Source organism: Cucumis melo, chromosome 12 (assembly GCF_025177605.1).
Source record: "Cucumis melo cultivar AY chromosome 12, USDA_Cmelo_AY_1.0, whole genome shotgun sequence".
Lineage (NCBI taxonomy): Eukaryota > Viridiplantae > Streptophyta > Magnoliopsida > Cucurbitales > Cucurbitaceae > Cucumis > Cucumis melo.
In genome coordinates, this window is record NC_066868.1 from 23,356,660 (window position 1) to 23,380,379 (window position 23,720).

Genomic DNA, 23,720 nt, shown 5'->3' on the forward strand with positions numbered 1-23,720 from the left:
AACGTGAGCATCATGTTTTTACATTTTTGGAAAAAAATATCTATTTAATAGTCTACCAATGGATCCAAGTTTATAAAATATATTAGAAGGAGGTGTATATACATGAGAACACTGGTCTAAAAGAAAAAAAGGTTAATGATTTGGTGTTTCAGTCCCAACCAAAATTGGTGGATATATACATAAAGTGAGAAATAATCTGTAATCTTAAAGTGTCAAAAATGTCTCTGACAAACCTGATGTTACACGTAACTACAAGTGCATATACGTATTAAAGTAAGAATCTATAAATAGCTACTACTCCAAAGGAGACACTAAGTAATCTAAAAAATATGACTTAGCATTTAGCTATATGAGGGAATGACTCAATGATCTATTTTAAGAGATTAAGAAAAGCACTCTATTTTATCAAGTATGTAAGCTAATTGAATAGATTAGTTACGTTCCCATCATAAGATCAACTAAAACCATAAAAACCAACTCTTACCGTCAAAAATGGAACTTATGAAAGCTCTTGGAGAGAAAAATAATGTATAAATATGGAGGCCGGCCCATACGCGAGGCTACTATAAAGCTTGAGGAGTGACTAGATGAAGGTAAAAGATCGTGCCTAAGTAATTGAATTGTACATACGCTTGAGTACTACCTAGTGATGAATAAATCCAAAAATTGATTATTCAAACGATTTGATAATTCGCTAGAAGTTGATTAGAAAACAATTGTTATAAAACATATTTCTATGTAATCAAGATGACTCATAACATTTGAAGCAAGGTAAAATAGATCTCAAATTCTCTAGCTCTCTAGAATATGATTGTTAGTTTGAATGTCGAATTGTGCAGGGTGACTATTCAATTTTGATCTTTTGTTAGGTAAAATTAAGTGAGTAGAATAACTTTGAATTAAAGAAAAAAGAAAAGGAAAAAAAATATTTTTTTCGATTTTAAAGTCCACCTCAATCAATAGAGGATATTTAAGAGTGCTACAATTAAATGAAAATTTCCTACTACTAAAGTACTTTCTTAGGTTCGTTTTCTTGTATGAAATTTAAGTGAAGCAAGAGAATTGGATCTTAGATTAATTAAGGAATCACTAGTGTAAAAAATAAATAGACAAAAGAATAAATGAAGAATAATATGAATTATGAAACGAAAGAAAGTGAGAAAAATGTAGGTCAAAAGAAATTGATGAGAAATAATTATACTTGTAAAGAAAGAATGGAAAAAGAAATTGGTTGAAAGAGAAATTAGTGAAATTTATTTCTGAAACAAAAAAAAAAAAAAAAAAAAAAAGCTTGTGGAAATAAACGTGTGAAAATGTGTTATGAAAAAAGAAGTTTCAAAGATGTGTCAATAGAAGAAAGTGGATAAAATACATAAGACTTATATCTTTAATGCATGGATGATGCTCTTTAAAATATCATTTTGATTATAATATTTTTAAATTTGTTCAATTTTAGATCATATATTAATTTTAAATTTAGTTTCAATTTAGTTATTATTTGTTTTTTTTATAAAAAATTGTTATCTATCAAATTGGAAAATATATTCTTTTTTTTTTTATTTTCTTGCATGAAAAATATTATTATTATTTAGTCAATTTAGTTGAAAATTAACCCTATACGATAAATTTAAGATTTATGAAAAGTTAGAGATTAAAATTAAAAAATAAAAATATCCAAAATTAAAATTAAATAAACTTTAAGCTGCTTGAGTTATTATAAAAATTCATTTCAAAGTGAGAAGTAGCTTAATTGATTTGAAATTCCATTCAATTGTATTACAAAATTTGTGTTTTTTAATTATTGATAAAATAAATTTAAAGGTAAATTATTTTAAATAGCAGAAATTTTTGAAAATATTTATAAATATAAAAAAATAACGCAATCTATTTATATCTATCATGATATATATAGACACAAAATAATAGTTGATCATAATTTAGGTTAATTTAGGTTAGATGGCCGACGATCGTAATATTTTTATATATTTTATAAATATTTTAATTTATTTTATTTTACTATGTTTAAAAAGAGCTATAATTTATTGGATATGTGGTAAAATATTCCTCAAAAGTAAAGTATATCCAATATTTAATTTAGGAGTCCTTGGATTTCACTCTTAATGGCATCTTCATATCCTATCGTCTTGATTAAGTTTAATATCCTCCTAAATTCTCTCATCCTATATTCAAAATAAAGTAGGTCACTTTAATACTGATCTTATAAACAACTTTCCTAATGTACTCATTTATATTTGACTCTTTTCTTTTCTTTTCTTTTCTTTTCTTTTCTTTTGTTACAACTTACAAGTTAGCATTCAATCATACTTTAATGGACAAAAAGTGAGTTTCTTCCATCAATTATCACTGCTATCACAAATTTGATGTATCAAGATATAATAGGCTACAAAACGCGTATGGTTTTAGAAACTATTATATAAAACAGTTATTAATTAACAAAAGCATATGCTTTAATTCTTTTTTAAATTTCTTTTTCAAGTACTATATACACTCGACTACGACATTCAAAAAAGTTGAATTTCTCATTGATAAGTTTATCCCTATAATTCATAAATGTATAAAAATGTAATAAATTCAAAGATCTGGGAGAAAATAACTTCAATTATAAAAGATTTGGAAGAATTGTTAACAAGACAACCATTTGACCACTTTGTTCAAATCTATAATTAACTACATGATTGATTAAAAGGCTCAAAGGGGGCTTGTAAAAATTAGGTTTTATACAAAGCAATTTGTTGGGGGGGGGGGGGGGTTGTGGCCTCTAGAATCTAAACCTTCCTTCCTTTTTGTCTCTCTTTTCAATTGTAGATGTTAAGTAATTTCAAAACCAATATAAGAGGATACCATACTTCTTTACGTATATATATCATCATTACATAAATGTACAATTCCTAATGTATATTATAAAATGGTCAAATATGTACCTTTAATTTGGCTGGTATCAAGTCTTTTTCCCTTTACTTTAACCCTATATATAGACAGAGAGAGAGGAGGTAGAGAATTTTGGTAAATAACAATTGATTTTTTTGTTTTGTTTATTTTAAAAATTAAACCTATAAATATTAGATTTTTCGTGGCTTAATTTTGAAAGCTAAAAAAGAAAAAAGTAGTTTTGAAACTTAAGTGAGAATTTATGAATTTGTTTAACTAGAATAAACTTCTAAAACTTAAAACCAAGATCTATTAGGTAATTATTTTGTTTTTTCCTTTTTATTTTTCTACCTATCAATCTAACTAGAAAAGTTGCATTCTTAATCAAATTTTAAAAATAAAAGCTAAAATAATTTATTTTTTTATTTTTAAATTTTGACTTGATATTTAAATATACAAACAAAAAGTAGACATAAAAATAAAAGATTTAGAAGAAGTGTCAATAAATTTAGTTTTTCAAGATAAAAAAATCAAATAAAATGATTATCAAATAAGCCTTGATTAATTAGGAGGAAAGGAGACCTTATAAACTATTGATTAATGATTTGATTTGATATATACAATATAATAATAATAATGTAGGACTGAACTCACATACATATATGCATTTTTTTTTTCTAATAATTAAAAATATAATTATTTAGGAGAATTAAAATATAATTTAAGAGAAAGTGTTGGAGACAAAAGAGAGGAAATTGAAGATTATGTTGCCGGACTTTATTATAACTAAATTAAAACTTAGTGTATATATATACACAACAACAACACACCTTCCCCAATAATTACAACAAAATTAAATTAGGAAGTACAACGACAATCTTTTCTCATGCCCCAAGTTTAAGTTTTTGCCTACACTCTTTAATGTATTTCATTATTTTCTCTCATTATCTCTATTAATTTCTTTTTTCTTTTTTATAACAAAATCATCTTCATACTTTCCAACAACAACAACAACAATAATAATAATAATAATAATAATAATAATAATAATAATAATAATAATAATAATAATAAAGAAGTAAAAAACAAAGAGTCTTGTTTACGTGTCTCTCAATTCTAGATTCGTTATATTTGTTAGAATTCTTGTCGAGTGTGCTTCTTATACAATCAAACTATATTCAATAATAAAACGAATATAATTCAATTTATATATCAATATGTTAGCAATCAAAGTATCTAACATGTTTATAGTCATTAAAGTAGAATTTCCAACTATGTTTAATTACTTCTTTCCTTTAATTTTCTTCAAAAAAAAGATCTAGGGTAAAAAATTGGAGGGTAAAGGTATTCATATCTCTAACTTTAGTTTTCTATTTAAGATATTCTTGAGAAGTTATAAAATATTTAGTTGGTTAGAAAAAAAAGAACTTTTGAACTTTCTCTCTTATACAACTCTAATGCAATCAAATAATAATACGGTAAATTGTAAAAAATTACCTATAAAGTACGATGGTAATTACAATTATATTCCATTAAACTTAAAAAATTAAAAATGATGTCATCAAACTTATCCAAATTTTAAAATTGGGTCCTCAAACTTATATAACTAGTATGTACTAATTATATAAATTTGAGAATTCAATCTTTATCATTTGTGGATCTAATTTTTACAAATTATTGTAAGATCGAGTATTCAATTTTAACACTTTTTAAAATTTAGGGATCTAATTATTGTTATAGAAAGTTTGAGGAGATAATTGTAACTAATACTATAATTTAGCGATAATAACACTAATCTCTATTAAGGATGCTCTAATAATGTATCTTTTTTCCAATAATAGTAATAATAAATAAAACAATAATAAAATGGGTTATTTAAATATAAAATATAACTTTACGTTTACTGAATCCCAAACTTCTCAAACCTCTTAACTCTTTTTGTGTGCTTAGAGTACATATACAAGTTTCAAAAAATGTAAAAAAAAAAAAAAATTAATTAACTAATAAACTTAGTGTATACAAAATTAAAAGTTTAATAACTATGTTTAATTCAAGGTGGTTAAAGTGAAGACAACTACTAAGTTAGTGTTAGTGGAATAAATTTTACTGTTCTAAAAGCTATTTCTTTATAAAATTATTCAAAGTTTATAAATATATATATATATATATAAAAGAAAGAAAAGAAAAGAAAAATCGTAAAGATTATAAGATTGTTCTAACAAACTTTTTTTTTGTTTTCTTTCAATTTCTTTTTTATGAAAAGTAAACGAAAATGACAGAATTGGAACATAATGCTATGCTACACAACCAATTAATTTTTGGGGTTTCAAGTTTAATTTTTTTTTTTTCTCTCCCTACTTATACTTATTCTTCTTTTAAGAGACATAACATCTCTATGTTTATAAAATTAATATTATAATTAAATTCACCCATCCCACTTTATTTCACCATCATTATCTCTCTCTCTTTTTAATCTTAAATTACACCTATAATACATAATTAATTCTTCCAACTAGTTATCAAATTAAAACAGTGAAAAAGTATCAAAGTGGAGGAAATTTGATTTCTTCCTCCCTATATTTTGAATCTATTTTTTATTTACCTCTTACGTCTTAGAATGATACTTCAATATCCATTTAACCTTTGAATTTTAATATTTCACATTTTTATTTTTGAAATTTTTTGTTTACTTTTTTCTTTTAATATTTTCATGGATGCCTACTTTAGTTTTAAACGTTTGCTTTGACTTAAATAATTTAAAATAATTATGTATATAATAAAAATTTCAAAGAATAAACATTCCCCTCAAAATATGAAAGTGTTATTGTTATATATATTCAAAAGTAAAAATGTAACATTTTTAAAATTTAGGAATAATTGGAAACGAAACTCGATTAATGAGTAAAAGTAGGGTAAGATTTTGAAATTTAATTAAGAGCAAATAAAAACCAGGAGAAAAGGTGTTGAAATTTTGTGAATAAATTAAATTATTATACATGCATATATAATATCTCATACCTATTCCATATCTAATAAATTTAGTAATAAGATTAATTAATTAATTAAGTTTGTTAAATGGGCGAAAGTTGGGGGATATAATTAAGCAATTGATGTAATATTCTCCACTACACGTGAGGAATGGGGCCATATGTTGCCAATGGATTATGGAAAAGAATGTGAAGAATCTTCACTATTTATTTCACCATATAACTCATCTCTTCTCTCTTCTCTCTTCTCCTTTCAAAAGCTACCTCTCTCATTGCCTTCTTCTTTATTTTTAATACTTTTTCTCTCCATTTTTCATATATTCCTTTTTTAAAATCAATTACCAAATATGATTTATGTAATTATAATATTTAACAAAACTTTCTTTTTTCTTTTTTGTCAAAAGGTCTATTGATTACCTACATGTTTGAGTCGCCATAACTTTCTTTTCTTTCTTTCTTTATTAATTTGAAGGAGAGTTTGTTATTAATGAGAAGTTGAAAAAGATTGAATTCAGGATAGTATTAAGTTGCTTTTTAGAATGTGGCTTAGGAATATAGGTAACTTGTTTGTGTTTACGGTTGTTGTATGTTTTTTCGTTGATCTCTTTTTTCTTTATGCAATTGTAATATTAACCTTAATTAAATTTTGTAAATGTTTTGTCATAATAGAAATCGATCAAAATATTGAGTGAAAATTAGGATTTAGAATGAAGTAGGCGTGGTATTTATGCATTTCATACTAAAAGTCCAAAATTTCATTTTAGGTCATTGTCAAATTATTATCCAACATTTCTAACATATATTTCTACCATATTCTTACTTTTGATATACGTAAGCTCAAGAGATAATATTGTAATCTACTCTCATTTTCTTCCTTTTTACAATAAAAATAAAAAAGAAATAATATTTGCACGGTTTTGCCAAAATGATAGATGTATTTCTTTAAATATATATACTAAAGTTCAAAGCCACTTTGTGTAATTTAGGGTATATTGAATTCAACAATATATGGATAATTTCTTAATGTTAGATATATGACTAGTTTGTTTGAGATTTATTGATAGTACTACACAGTAATACTAAAGCTAGATATGAAATAATTTAAATTATAATAATTAAGGATTAAAATGATATTTTAATATATTATTTGGTAAATGATTTGTGTACTAAAAATAATGAAAGTAAATGGTTTTAAAAATAAATTCAAGTAGCCCTTTGAGAGTTTGGGGAGACTACTAAAAGTTAAGGCAACAAAACTTCAGGTCCTAAAAGCCATGCAATCAACGACATAATGACCTTCTCATTAACTCTTATTCTGTGGGCAATATTGCTTCCAATCTATATCTTGGTTTCTCTGTCATCAAAATAACTCGTTTTAAAAAATACAATCAAACGGTGATAAACTGCAATAAACTGCCCAATTTTTCATAAAAATATCATGACCAATTATGGCCATAAATTGTGATAGTTGCAACTCTTAAAATACCTCTTAGAATATCTAGGATTTAGATTTGAGGTTATACGCTTAGAGCCATGTTAATTTGTATATTTTTAAAGGAAGATTTGTATAGGTAGAATTTTGGGTTTTTGTTTGTGTGTTTTTTGTTATGGATCGAATGCATGAATATTAGGAATAGTCAAGTGAAAATCGATGTATATCCTCTTGCTTAGTTGCATATGAAGTTCTTTTAAGGGTCAATGGTTGATGAGAGTTTTTAAAGTTGTGTTTGTTTCAAGCTTTGTTTACTCAACATTGAGTTCATTACATTGGTTAAGCAATAATCTATAATATAGTCTATTTTAGGGATTGAGCGAGAACAAATAAGGTTTTTCATATCAAATGGACACCACTTTGAGAGAGTCTGTTAAAGTGTTAATTTACCGTCGTAACTTCCAAATTAAGTGTTTGAATCAATTAATAATGTAACCTAAAAAGAAAATGAAAGGAGAAGAAAAACTGATATTAAATTTAAGATTCATCTAAAATCTTAATTTAGTATGGCAACAATAAATTTATAATCATTTAATTCCGATTTGAACTCATGGATCCTTCTTCAATTCTACTCGACTTGACTTAATTCAACTTCCTTTACTTGTAAATTTGGACAGCATATAATGTTTTTTTTTTTTCGTCTTATTTTCATGTTTATATAACGGAATGAGATTCTTTTGTTCGTATCAGTATTTGATCATCATTCTTCATGAATTAGATCGTTTTTTTATTGAATATATGTTCATTTGGGTACCATGAACTCTAATACTATATTAGATAAACATGAGATAGATTTTTTCTCACTATCAATTGAAGAGAAATAATTCTAATTGATCTCCAAACCAATAATATGAGATTTTTTCATGGATGTATACCCCATAACAGATGACACCCCTCCAAACACAATTGAAGGGACAAGGCACCAGTTCCTTCCTCAACCATATTTTGTTGAAAAAAACAATAAGAAGAGGAATTGTACTTAAAACCCATTGTCATTTAGACAACACACACACAATAAAGTTGATTTAAAAGTTTTGATATATCCAATCCAACCCACAAAAGGAATATATGCAATTATATTTTTGACAGTTGTTTTTGGTGCATGCAGCTTTTTGGGTTTGGAAAAAAATGAATATATATATAGATATCTGTATATATTTGTTTCAATCAAAATACAATGTAAATGAAAAGACAAAGTCACAGATTGTCTGTGCGGGAGACACTCAAGTGGTTTTGCTTTCCTTCTAAAGCTGATGAATTAATGGGTATGAGAGGAATGTCTGATATATATTCAGGAAGTTGATAGCCCTAATCTAAAGGCCCCAAGCCCCACATTATTTGGTCTTTTCCCCCTTGACCCTACCACACATACCCATTATTCTAATTATATTCTTTTCCAATCTCCCTCTCTACTCAAAAAATTATATATATATAAAAAAAAAAGTGTGGTTTTATTATTACACTTTTTGAAAAGAAAAGATTTAGTTTTTTAATTTGTGTAGATACTTTATATAGTTGTTTATATGTACATGTAAGGATACTATTTTTTTTTAATATTTAAAGCTCCCAAGTAGAGTAATTGATAGGTTGTTTTTATATATATATATATTGTTTACAGTTTGTTATAAGGTTTACTATCGTTTACTTATCCTCTCTTTTCCTCCTTATTTTCTATCAAACTAAATAGTTTACACCATAAATAAATACTATAATAGTCTACACTTCAAACACAACTATTATAACATACAAGCTACTATAACCTAAATAATACTTTAAGCATTTCCTATATAGTCGATCATTGTTCATTGACTTGCTTGTATACGATAACGTTTAAAAAATTTTACATGAAATTTAGAAAGTTAAAATTTAAATTAATATAACAACATTTCCCGTCCGAACTCCTATGTCATTCTTTATACTTGATGGAAAAATCTTCCATCTCTTGTTATTTCAGTTTTTTATTCAAATTCAAGGGATCTTTTCAAATATATCAAAATAAAGGTAAGACATTTTCTTTCTATCCTTTTAACCATTTTACTATATTTAAAAAAAGAAATCAAGATCTTGCTATTGAAAACACTCTCCATTTTTTTTAGGATCTTTTCAAAAATATAAAAAAGCGGCAAAATATTTATAATATATGGAACAATTTTGAAAATAGAAAAAACCCAGAGGCCTACCGTGTAAAATATAAAAAATGTTCCGTCAACTACGTCGTCAACAATAACGCGCACGTAATATATTTGCGATCATTTAGATTTGGCTATTGTTTAGTGCACGATCGTTTAGATATGGCTACAATCTTTTTTTCAATTCTATCGTTTAATTTTGTTACACGATCATTTAATTTGGTTACATTTAAATTTGATTACACGATCGTTTAGATTTAGGGACCCAAATCTAAACGATTTTTTTTTCCAAAACTTAGTAGACGATCGTTTAGATTTGGTTAAACGATTTTTTAAAATTATTTTGCTACACGATGATTTATTTTTTTTATACGATCGTTTAGATTTGTCTACACGATCCTTTAAATTTGGCTAAACGATTTTTTTAATTCTTTTGGTACACGATCGTTTAGATTTGTCTACCGATGATTTATTTTTTTTACACAATCATTTATATTTGGCTACTCCAATCTAAATGATTTTTTCAATATTTTTATACATGATTTTTTAGATTTTGCTTTTTTTTTTTGTACACGGTTGTTTAGATTTTGTTATCCAAATTTAAACGACGTAAAAAAAGAAAGAGGAAAAGAAGAAAGATGATGGAAAGAAATCACATAAAAAAAATGATGTAAAGATTAAAAGATGTAAAAAGAATCAGAAAAGAAGAAAGACGATGAAAATATTAAACGACGTAAAAAAGAATAAAAAAAAAAAGAAGAAAGACGATTAAAAGAAATTGCAAAATCAGAAAAAAAAATATGATGGAAAGAACTAGCAGTGAAAAAAAAAAGAGAGAAAAAATACGATTGAAAAATTTAACGACATAAAAAAACAATTGAAAAATAAGAAAGATGATGGAAAGAAATCGCAGAAAAAAGAAAGGAGAAGAAGAAAGACGATGAAAGAAAACGAAGAAAAAGATGAAAGAAATCGTAGGAGGAAGACGATTTCATCGCGTTTAAAAAATGACTGATTTTATGAACTTTGTTACCCATAGACATAAATAGTTTGATGTTTTGTTGCATTCACGTATATTTTTCGGAATAATTTTTAGTAATTCCCTTTTAATTATTGAAATGGGGCATTTCCAATACAGCTTTCATTGAGTGTGTAGTTTGCAAAGTGTAATTAAAATGTTAAATAACCACTTAAATAGAAAAATGTTAAAGTTTTTCTGGTTTATATTACAATATTCAAGGTCTTAAACTTACATATTGAAGTATTTATAATTATCACATCTTTTTAAAAAAAAGAAAAAGTATATATATTACTAAACAACAGTCTAGGCAAATATCGAAAAAATTACTCTAAATCAATATTTAAAAATAATTAAAATACATAAATTACTACCGAGCATATCCGAAGATAGTTAGAAAGGAGAAAGAGAAAATTTCCAAATGCTTTTGCCAAAATAGTGATCTCAATCAACTACATTCATCATCTCAGTATACTTGACGAGTAATAAGTGCCAATCAAGTTTATCATCTCTTAAGAATTAGATTCAACCATGATAAGCCTAGGGAAGGGAGAAGACATGAGATTATTTAAAACCCTCAATGACAACTAGAGTTTTCAATAATTTGATGAATCACAAGTGATATTTTGAAAACTTATACACATAGAAGATTTAATTAGAGTCACAAACCACTCATACCCCAACTTACCGGAGCACTTGTTAACATTTCACGAAACATCAACATTCACCTTCCATTCATTCGAACAGAAATTCTTGAAATTTGGCTCATTTCACCTCTTTAAACAAAAATATCGTTAAAGATCATGTAAGTAAACTAAAAAAAATGTTTAATAATAAAACAGAAGAAGCTAAGTTTCTTACTTATACTGAATAAATTAAATTGTCAATATAAAATTTAAAGCGTAGAAATAAATGATTAGGTAGAGGTATATAAATATTTATAGTACACAGAAGTATGAGATATGTATAGGGATCCAAAATGAAAAAGAACCCAACTGATATATTTATGTTGAATTTTGTTTTGGTGGGTATTGATTCAACGTCTGATTCTGAATAGGATGGAGAGTTTTAAATGTGAAATGAAAAAAATTGACCTTTCAATGAGAACGACACGTAGTAATGTAAGAAAATAAACCAAATGCCAAATCTCTTATATGATTAAATCTCCTTGTCGGATGCAACACTTTTTCATAGCCAACAGAATCAAATTGCACAGACATTGTCTCTTCCCATCTCACTATGCACCACCACTTGCCTTCATTCTTCTTCAACAACAGTGGTGCCTTAACTACACATCTATGGTCAAATAGAGAACAATTTATCACTAAGAATAATTCAAAAAATACTCAATAGTCACCCTACCAAGATTAGAGAGTTTATATACTACACTTTTCTAAACCCTAATGTCAAAATAGTATTTAATATAAATATGCCAAAATAAGTAAATAACCTCGGGATGTATCGGATTTAAACAACCCACTTGATTCTACGACATGTGGATGTAGATGTCAAGTGAACTCACTTGATTCTAAGACATGTGGATGTCAAGTGAATTCATAGAATATTAAATCTTAGATAAGTAGTAACCATAAATTAAACTGATAAATTCTATCTCTTTTATTTAGCATCGAGTCTATTATCAACATAGTTAAATTGGAATTAAATTCAAACGTAATTAATAATTAAATTGAAATGATTTAAAGAGGGAAGCAAAACGAAATAAGCAAATAACCTGAATGAAAATTGTTTGTAACAATGGCTCACCTTTTTCAGTTCATACTATATTATTTTGAAGTGGTCTTTTTCAATATGGGGTAGTAATTAGGCAGGTGATTGGCACCCCCATTCCACATAGTCTTCTATAACAAAGCATCTTCTTTCCTTGGTTGGGCTCCACTTCATTATTTGATTTATGCATTATTTATTTATTTATTTATTTATTTATTTATTTATTATTTTTGTAGGTCACTTTGTGAATATTGAGTGTTCTAAGTACATGCAATATAGCAAATTGAGAAAGATTGGTCATGGGTTTGTTTAGCCCATTTTAAGGAATTAAAATGGGCCGATGGACCCTATGGTTGGGCTTTTAGTTTCTGAATAAGAGATGGGCCAGATGGCCTTTCTTATCATGACTATTTCTAGAATTGTCTTGTTTTAAGAGGGGACGTTACCACGTCGTTTCATACAAATGTAATGCAAATTTAAGAATCAAAGTATAAATATATAATGTGATGGAAAATGGAAAAAGTATTTACGTAAAAGTTATATCTACCTCTCAGCCTCTATCGTTATTAGGTTTATATTTCTAATAGGAATCTATCAATTATGTATGTTTAGTCATAATTTCAATTCTTCAAATTTGAAGAATGCATATATATATAAATAGAGAGTAGGTTTTGAATTTTCTATGAATTTTTCACAAGTAGAAATCTGATATTTATGTTTTTATAATAATATTGTCTATATTTGCTTTGCTTTGCTTTGTGTAGTATCTAATTCTCTTTTCCTAACAGAAATGGGTGGAAACATAATTTCATTTGTTCATGTTATATCCATATCAAATACTTTTATTAATTATTGTAGTTTAATTTTTTGCTTTTACACAATTAAATACTATTTCTTAACTTTTATATATATATATATATTTAGTTAGAAAATAATTAACAAGTTGTTAAAAAAACATTACCAAGTCAAAATCTTGAATTAAAATTTTGACAAATTTACGGTGTTTAGATTAGTGCACTTAGTTTTTATAACAAGAGAGAGAATAAAAGAAAAGGTGAATGCATTCTAATTATCTTCTAAAGTGTTTAGATCCTGTATGTACTTATTTTGTTCATCCGTTTCTTACTTTATCGTGATTTTATTTTGTATTATTGATTTATTTGATTCACTTCACACTTTTTATAAGTATCAAATCTTGTAGTTAAATATAATATAATTCAACACAACTATTAATAAATTTGTATGACAAGTTTGATTTAAAAAATCTATATATGAAAGTACTAAATAAAAGTAGTACTAGGTTATTTTTTCGTGCATTTGACTGTTTAGGTTTGTGTAATTAGTTATTGTTATTGTTTTACACATTAACAAGGAGTGGTCATATACTAAAAGTTAGCTAGGTATATATAGGCTCTATGTGAGAGTCCGAAAAACAAAGAAATCATAATATTGCTATAGACATATGTATAATATACTTTGAAGTGAGGATGATGAAGGTGATAAAAAGATGCTCACCTAGTGGGCGATGTTTGTGTGCACTTATAGACTCAAGTCATGTCATTTTGAAAAAATAAATATACTAAATAATCAATGTTTTTGTAGAGATAAAACAAACTACTCTATATATAATAAAAAGTTTGGAACAAAGTTTTAAGGACAATTTGACATTTAGAACATCAAAATGATTGAAAGCTAAACATGATTTTTTTTTTCTTTACAACGATTAAATGAGTAGGGATTGAAACTTTAGCTTAGGGACTTATGACCTTTGAGTGGAAGTATATATATTTTAAATGTTGAGCTTAGCTCATGATTATTCTAAAATTTAACTCGAAGAAATTTTTGGGGAAATGGTTATGTATTTCCAATTTACTTGTATAGTACACATGGAAAGGGGTGTTGGTTTTGTGAGAGGTGATTTTTTGATGTGTACATATAAGGATTTTGAGGAGGCTTTCATTTGCTTGATCCTTGTTCCATAAACGTTTAAGTTGACCGACGGTATCATCATCATATGTCTAGAGATATCTAAACGATTAAAAGATAACCAATCAAAGTTTAAGGATAATTTAACACATTTAGAACATCAAAACAATTAAAAGATAACCATAGATTTTTTTTCTTATCTTTACAACGATTGAATCAATAGGGATTGAAGCTTCAACTTCTATAGGAACTAAGATCATGTAAATAGACACAAACTCACTTCAACATAACAATTAGAAGGTGATCGTTTTGGCCTACAAAGTTCAACTTCTATCTTCAAGTTTGAACCCTATTTCATTAGACAACATTAATGAAGAAAAACATTTTAGTAGTTTGTAACATAAGATAAAACATAGTACTAATAAACCATATATACATTTAGGTTGTTATAATGATTGGGAGTTGCATTTTGCACTCTTCAATTAATTTGAGTTTGGGCATGCAATTATCCTTCTCCATGGGACGAATATGATGAGGAAGATGATGATAAGCAGAACTCGGTTTCTATTTCTAGGTTTCTTTATAGCTTTCAACCCTTTTCTGCATCATTCTTTATTAATTACCTTCATTGCTTCACACATGTTGTACTCATCTGTCATCTGTGATATTACAACATGACTCACAAATTTGGAAAGAAAATTTGTTACAATATATAATATATATACAAATTTGATACAATGATAAAAATTTGTGACAGATGAGCAAACATTCCCAAATCTGCATGTCACAACATGTTGTAATAATAGTCCTGATGACAGTAAGGATACATCAACAAGCCAAATTTGTGAATTTTTTTTGTTCAACGTAAGACTTATACATATAAATACAAATTTTAAAAATTTAAATCATTATGTTAAGAAAATTTTGGTAAATTTAATTGGGATTGGGTAAAAAAATTGAATTAACTCAAATTTAGAAAGAGAAATAAAAAGGATTTGGTAGCTAAGTAACCTTAATTAAAATTTTCTTATTAATCAGGAATTTTTTGGCATACCAGGAAAATTCTCTTTCTTTTTTTTAAACAAGTTAAATTAAATTAATTTAATTTAATTTAATTCGATAAAATAAATTATGAAAGTAAATTAAATTTAATCTAACTACAAAAATTAACTAAGCCTATAAAATTCTCTTGGATTTTTGAAGCAACTAGAAAATATACAATTTCTAGAGAAATTTAATTCGTGAAGTTAAATTTGTGTTGGTGTTGTATTTATATTGATTTGATCAAATGTGGTTCAATCTGTAATATTTAATTTTTTGATTCTCTTTCAGTTGGATGCCTACACTTATTTTAAAAAAGCGGAGTACTTAACGTTCTTGAAACTGAAGTCTTGGAAGGAACTTCAATCTTCGGAATGGTCGACTTAGTTAGAGAGTCTTCTACCTATTGGGAGAATTCTCTCTAAACCTTCTAAAATAAAAAAAATGGATTTCATGAGTTTGGTTGTTCTATGGACTAGAACCATGAACTCAACTACATACATTTAGGTCACATTTAGCCATTTGGGCTAAATTAAACTTTTTTTTTTTACTCAATTGAACTTTAGGCCAAGTAATATTTATTTGAACCAAAATAATTAATTTGATCCAACCTTCGTTATGAAAAAACATGTGACATCATTAGAATTGGCCAATATATGTCTTTAATTTTAATTTGGGACACATATTAGCTTTTAATTAGTCTCAAATTCAATTATTTGTATTTTTTCTATTGATTTAGTAAATGACATGATAATTTGTTATGAGTCCAAAATTTCTTCTTCAATAAGTTTTTACTTTTTTTTTTTCTTTACAAATTAGATCAGATTAAATTAAATTTGATAAAAATATATGAGAAAATTAACTTCTTGATCCTCAATTTTTACTCACGCATAGAAGTGATACAAAAAAAAGGAACAACCAAACCAATCCAATTGTTTGCTTTGGTTTTTAGTATTAAATTAAACTTGTTGATTTCTATTTAGAGAAAACCAAAAGAATATTAGAATGAATCGGATTTTTATTGCAAAAATGAAAGAAAACCAAACCAAATGATATCTATACCCTCCTAAAATTACATTATTCCTTGGCTTTCTTTCTTTATTATAATTATTATGGTGCATACGTATTTGTTGTTTAGAAAAAAAAAAAAAAAAGGGGGTAATTATTACGTAGGATGCATGTTTTTTATTTGGGAAACTACCCAAATTTAAGAAAAAAATGAAAAATGTCAAATCACAATTCATTAAGAATGAAATGAAGCAAAGTTTACTTTAACGTTATAAATAGAAACTATCTACGAACTTAGAAAAATTTGAAGTTTTTTTCTACTATATTTTGTAAATGGTTTTAATTTTTTTGGCATCTATAAAATTTCCTTTTATTTAATTTTTATCTAAATCAGTTATGTTTAAGCTACGTAGTTTTTCCTTTTTCATGATTTGTTCGTGATTCTCTATCATTTATGAGTTTTTGAAGTATAGACATAGTAGTTAATGACTCAGTATTTAGTCTTCTAACTATTTGATCGATATTTTTTTTAACATGTGAAGGGAAGTATTTGGACTTGTGACCTTTGAGTGAAATTTTTAATTTACTTTATATAGTTCCACACGAAAAGGGTGTTAGTTTTGTGAGAGGTGATTATTTGACGTGTATATATATATAAGGTCTTTGAGAGGGTTTCACTTGCTTGATCCTTGTGCTAGAAACATTTTAAGTATCACATCATCATATGTGGTAGACATATCTAAAATTTTGTTGTCCTTTATTCATATTACTGCAAAGAGAATTATGCTTGAAGAAGCCAATTAAATTTGATTGGGCAAAAAGTCCTCTTTTGTTTTCCTTTTATCTTCTTAATCTTAAATCCATCCCAATCAATGTTTCGTGTAAATTAATCATCACATTATTTAAAATTAATGCTATTCCTTTTTTTTTTTTGTTAAGTTATTTTAGTAGAACTTCAATCGATTGATTAAATTTTCATTTATTTGAATCTAATCGATTTAAATTTTGCAGTTTGGGTTAGATGATTGGACTTCTTAGGTCATCAAATTTTTTAAACACTTCTAAACTCAACTTCAATTTGATTGGATTGGACTTTTGGATTATTATCGTTAATTTATTAATTTTATGAAATACTTAAGCTTAACTATAATACATGTGAAGAGTAAGTAAGCTAAGATTGCATGAAACTCAAATGTAAAATACCAAATATAGATGGGTTCTATTACAAAACTTTAAACAAAGATAAACATTAAATATTAACAAATTCATCAATTCTAAAAGATATCTAGATTGAGTTAGTTTTAATGACCTGAAATAATATATTCAACCTAAAACTCAATCCAATCTAAGGAGTCACTACTAGTTTTGATTTTGAAAAGTATCGTACCTTTCAACATGAGCTCAATAACATTCGTATGTTTCTAAGAATAAGTTGATACATACAATAGTGGAGAGATTTGAATCTAGAACTTCTTATCTTTGGATACGTATATGTGCCAGTTAATCTAAGTTTATGTTGACTTCTAAACAAACAGGATTAAAAGAAAAAGATAGTTTAAACAAAAGTTTCATTTCAATAATATTTTTATTTTTAAAAGAATCATGGAACTCTTTTTAAATGTTTGTGTTCGAGAAAACATTTAGGAAAAAAGGTTTGTTAAAAAATATTTTTTTTAGAAAAGTTTATGGAAAAGTTTGTTCCAACAATACTCTCTTTTTTTTCATTTAAAAAAAAAGTTATGAAAGAAACAATTTTCTTAAATTAGAAAACCAATTTTAAAAAATTTGCATATGCACTAAATAAAGCTTGGCATTTGATTATTTTTGTCTCGAAAATACTCTTTAATTTATACCAACATCCTATAACTATGCATACATGAACTCAATGAATAAAATCTCTCCTTTTTTTTTTTTCTTTTTGCATGCTTTTAGTTCAACATATATATGAACTAGTTATACATGAATAAGCAAATGACAATAATGCAAAAACAATTTTTTTTTTTTTAAGAAAAATGATAAAGTAACTACAAGTTAATATCAAATGTTGATGAGTAATGAGAAAAATGAAGGAATTACATGAAATATTTAAATTAATGGTTTAGTATGAGGTAAATTATAGATTTAAATGTGAGACACCTTATAGAAATTGGTGTAATGAAGAAAAGAGTTATGATTGGTTGGAGGATGAAACATAGGTATGTGATATCATGTGCATGTAGGACACGTGGGTGTCACGTGAATCCACCGTCTATGGATTTGAATAACAAATACTATAATTACATTTACCTATCGACTACCGAGGCAGTTCTATACAGCTTTTTGTTTATATCTACATTTTAGGAGGAGGAAATACCTTTGGAAACAAAGCCTAAATACATTTGTTAGCCTTTAATTTTAGTATAAATTCTATTTTATGAGTTTCAAACTACATTCTTACTTTTCATTTTAGGTTTTATTTATGCCTCAAGTTTTTCTAAATTATTGTTTTCATTTTATTTATAAATTTAAAGGAAATTGTACTAAAATTTTAAATTTGATAAATGTTATGATATGTATCCACTATTAGGATCTATAATCTAAACTTTTGATCATTTCTCTTTTTAGGATATTACGAAAATTTAAACTATTTATAAAATATAAAATAAAAGATGAAAAGCGATATTTTTAAGCATAGTAAAATAAACTAAAATATTTACGACGTATAACAAAATTTTAGATTCTATTAGTGATAGAAGTCGAAAGATTTCTATTGTTATTTATTTAGAAGCATATTGGTATCTATCAATATTTATCATCGATAAAATCTAAAAATTTTGTTATATTTTATCAAATTTGTCATTTTTAACCATTTTTCAAATAAATAGTAAAATTTAAAATTTTACTGTATTTTTTAAATAATTTTATTTTTTTTAATAGTGGAAAAGGCTCTAAAAACTAATTTAATTATAATTAATATAACTTTAAAACAAATTGACAGATAGATTAACGTGTATGACTAAAAGTTTAAGTACAAAATTAATAAAATTTTGAATTAATTAAAATTTGATTTTGATAAAAGGGTGATATTCTAAGATTTAATTAGTAATTTTTCTATAATTTTATGAAATTGAGTGGTGTGGGTATACTAAAAAAACAAGAGAACAAAAAGGGAAAAAGAATACTAAAGAAAAGAGGGGAAGAAAAAAACAGTATATATAGGGCCAATTGATGAACGAATGGGGTGGTGGTGGTGGTGGTGGGTTTACATCTAATTTAAAATTTTCACCTGAAATATAAATATAAATTGAGATATCTTAGTAAAGAGAAAGATTTGAGATTGGAGGAAGAAGAAGAAGAAGACAAGAGCATTAATGCATGGTGAATCCCAACAACTTAGATTGTTTCATTATTAAATCCAAATACACACATCTAACATTATTATCAAAACAAAACTATATATATATATATATATATATATATATATATATATATATATATATATATATATATATATATATATATATATATATATATCTACCCACTCTCTTCTTCCAAAATGTCATATTCTATAGTTTAATTTTGTTTCTCTACTTCCTACACTCAACTAGGCCCTTTGTTTTATTTTATTCACTTACTTTAACTTCCAAGTCAACCCATATGATTCTATGTCGAAATAAATCTCCAATTGCATTTTGTTTATCAAAATATGTATCAATTTAATTATAAATTGATGAAGTACATGTAGATAGTTAAGAAGTAAGGATGAAAATATTGGACAACTTGTCATTATTTGTCCAATCAAAGGGTTCGATATCATTATTAAATGTCTATTGATATTAAAAGAAAATTATAAATAATAATATATGTAAAAAGAAAGTAATTTATTTAATCCAATAGATTAAAAATGTACATAACTTTCTTTTTTGAAATATCTATTGATATTAAAAAAAAATTATAAATAATAAACTATGTATAAAGAATGTAATTTATTTAATCCAATAAATGAAAATAGACAATATTATTATCAATCTACATAAGGTTTTTTTTAAAAAAATCACTTCAATTATTAATCGAAATAAGTTTTATAAATTTCTTGACTTACCGTTTCATAAATATTTATGGATGTGAATGTTTATATTTCAAAAATTCTTCTTGAAATATTAAATATTGTAGTATCAAAAAATGTTTTGGAAGAAGAAGAAAAGAGACTTAATAAACATAAACCATTGACTTTTCAAAAAAATAAAAATCGAACATATAAAAATTGGTTGGATATAAGTGTCTACTATATACAACAAGTTTTTCACTTTTGTTCCCAACTAGATATAAACTCATGATTGAGTCGCTAATTAGACATATATTTTAAATTTAAAATTCAAAGGTTAGATATATATTAGACCTCTTAATAACTATTTGTTTTCTTTATTTTTAGTTCTTGAAAATTAAACCTACAATCACTTTTATAACATCTAAATTTAGTGTTTAGTTATATATTTTTTACCATGTTTTAAAAAACCTATTTTTTTTAGAATTTGATTAAGAATTCAATTTTTTACCAGTAAGGAATAAAAAATAGATTTAATTTTTTTAAGAAACTAAAAACTAAAAGTCAAACTGTGGTGGAAGAAGATTTTAATTATTGAACATATATGGACCACTCGAATATATTATAAAAGTTTAGAAATAAAAGTTGAGCTATAGATGAGTTGTGAAAAGGAGGAAATGTTTTTCAATTTACATATATATATTATTGTGAGATTACAGGTAATTGAATTAGGGAGTCAGGGACCATTTTCTCTTTAAGGGCATACATGTCTGGCCTTACATGTCCTTCAAATTGATACCTTTCCATCCCAAACAATAAAGGTGGTAAAATATTGGGGTTCATAGAGCTTAGTGATGTGTAGGTGAGACGATGCTGTGTAAATCATTGTGCCTATTGTTGGAATATCTCGAGTCCAAGATTCAAATTAGTATTCAAATTTTGGTGACCTCACATTTTCTTGCGACTTAGCAACATCATCATTATTTACATTAATTAAAAACTTATTAGAGTGGAACTTCTAAAGGTCATCCAATATAAAATTGTTTCAATCTAAGCATTCTTAACTTCAAAGTTACTATGACTAAGCCACCAAAAATAAAGATGCATACCATGTTGGTATAAGTATGACTTTCAATTCTTTTAAGTCTTTCTTAATTGTACTTTTATGTTTTCATGATCTCTTTCATTCATATATAATGTTTGTTTATTCATGTTCCTCTCCTAAACTTGAGACATTAATAATTGTTATCATTTCAAATGGTATAATTTTTTTCATGATAAATTGTAATGCCTCGAGAGAAGAGGGATATGAATGAGCTAAATATCACATATGAACGAGAAAGATTCCGAAGACATGAAAGTAAGCATGAGTGACCTTTTGTGAACTTTTTTAGGATGCATGTAAGCCTATTAAATTAAGAAAATTTATTTTAAATAACAAAATTGTTAAAATATTTACGAATATAATTTATCTGTGATAAATCGAGATAGATTGCAATAGACCATTGTATGCATGTATATGTACCTAGTTTATTGCGGTCTATCATATAAACAAATGAGATTTTGTTACATCTATAATATTATAGTTGATTTTGCTATATTAAAAAACAAACTTCAGATTAATTGTTCTATTTAAATATTAATTGTTGAATCTTTTTAAGAAAAATATTTTTTTAGACTTTCATAACATTTAATTGTTGTTGAATTTATATATCTTATTTGATTGTTTTTGAAAGAATCTTAAATTGTTTTAGTATGCAATTAAATAACATTAAGTAATGATGACATTCCATTATTAAATTATCGTCTTTTAATATCTAAATAAGTAATTTATTTAACAAAATTAGTACAATTTCGATTTGCAAAAACATTAAAAAAAAAATTAAACTTTTATGTGTATGAGATATTTTAAAACAGAATTTAATTGATTAATTAATTAATTAATTAATTAAAACAACGATGCTCATATTTGGTTACACCTATCATAGTATTAGTCATCATAATAACAACAAGCATATGCCTTTTGAATAAATATAAAAAATACAATCCAAAGTTCTCTCTTTTGGGTTGACCATTGACTATGTGATCTAGGGAAGTCCCCTTTTATGTTTTAACTGATATGGACCCATGATTGAGAAATTGAGTGTTGTAAGAATATTCTCCACTTTAACACTATATAGATTTTGGAAATCTTTTAAATGCCTCAAATATTCATATAAATTTTCATATTGTTTGACTTATATAGGTGAAAATGATCGGAAAAAACAAATAAAATAAGAATCTAACTATGTCCATGGTTAAATTGTGATGTTTTATATGTCTGTGAAGTTAGATCGTGGTCATATACTAAAAAGATATATCATATCGTGTAATCATATTTCAACCTAATTAGTTGGAATAAATAACGAAATATATAAATTATTAAAAACATAAAGGAAATGAATAAACTCTTTTTTTCAAATTTTTATTTTTATTTTTAGAAGATATAACCAAATTAAACCAAAGATGAAAAAAATTGAAGTTAGTAAACATGACTATCGCTCTTTCCTTATTCATATAATTTACGAGTCTATATTGGCTTCGATGAAGATAGGAGAAAGTCATGACCCCACCTCCTCATTCCTAAATTTGAGTTTATCAATAAAAAAATAAGACTTCCGATAAATTAATTAGTTATATTATTAATTGTCTGAAAGACTATTCATTAACTCAAACAAACATATTATATAAGTAATATAAATAAAAAAATTTGAGAACAATTTTTTAGTATAAAAATTATTGAAATTGAAAATTAAATCTCTCATCTAAATGAACAATCATATCAATTACCGCTAAGTCAAACTTACTTTGACAAAGGCTAATTAACATCCTTATTCAAATAAAATTTTTTAAAAAAACTAAACATACACATAGGTTAATTTAAAGATTTGAATTTAATATTTAAAAAACCAATCACTAAACTAGGAATTTACAACTTAAGAAAAAGCAATTTACTAAAAACTTCACTTAATCAAAACAAAATAGTTTATTACAATTTGTATACATATATTTTAAAAAAAAGTGCAAAGATTTAAAATATTCAGTAATTTACAAAAGTAAATATTGATAGAAAAGTCAAAGGAATAGTAAATTCAGATCTATGAATTGGAATTTGTTTATGTTACACTCTTCTCCAATCTTATCTTTCAAAAACCGTACATGTGACTGTACTATTTTCACTAAATAATTTGATAATTTGTTCAACCCTATTTAAAGAAATTTTGGTTTAACAGTTTAAGTTGATTAGTTTATAATAATTAAGTAGTTTTCCATGATGTTTTCTTTTTCAAATAGAACGTAGTAAAAAATAAAAATTGATATAATTATCAATTTACGGTCTAATTTAATATAACTCATACAGATTAGAATCATAGAGAAATTAAAAGGTGTACAAAATTGAAGGTGAGATTTTGGAAAAGACATCATAATCTTGTAAATG

At 25.6% G+C, this 23,720-nt stretch overlaps 1 protein-coding gene across 1 annotated transcript in view; it reads left to right on the plus strand.

The window, feature by feature from the left end:
• Positions 1–23,720, plus strand: part of LOC103486903 (trihelix transcription factor ENAP2-like) — a 99,038-nt gene that overhangs the window by 32,679 nt on the left and 42,639 nt on the right. The gene's annotated exons all lie outside the window — the stretch shown is intronic.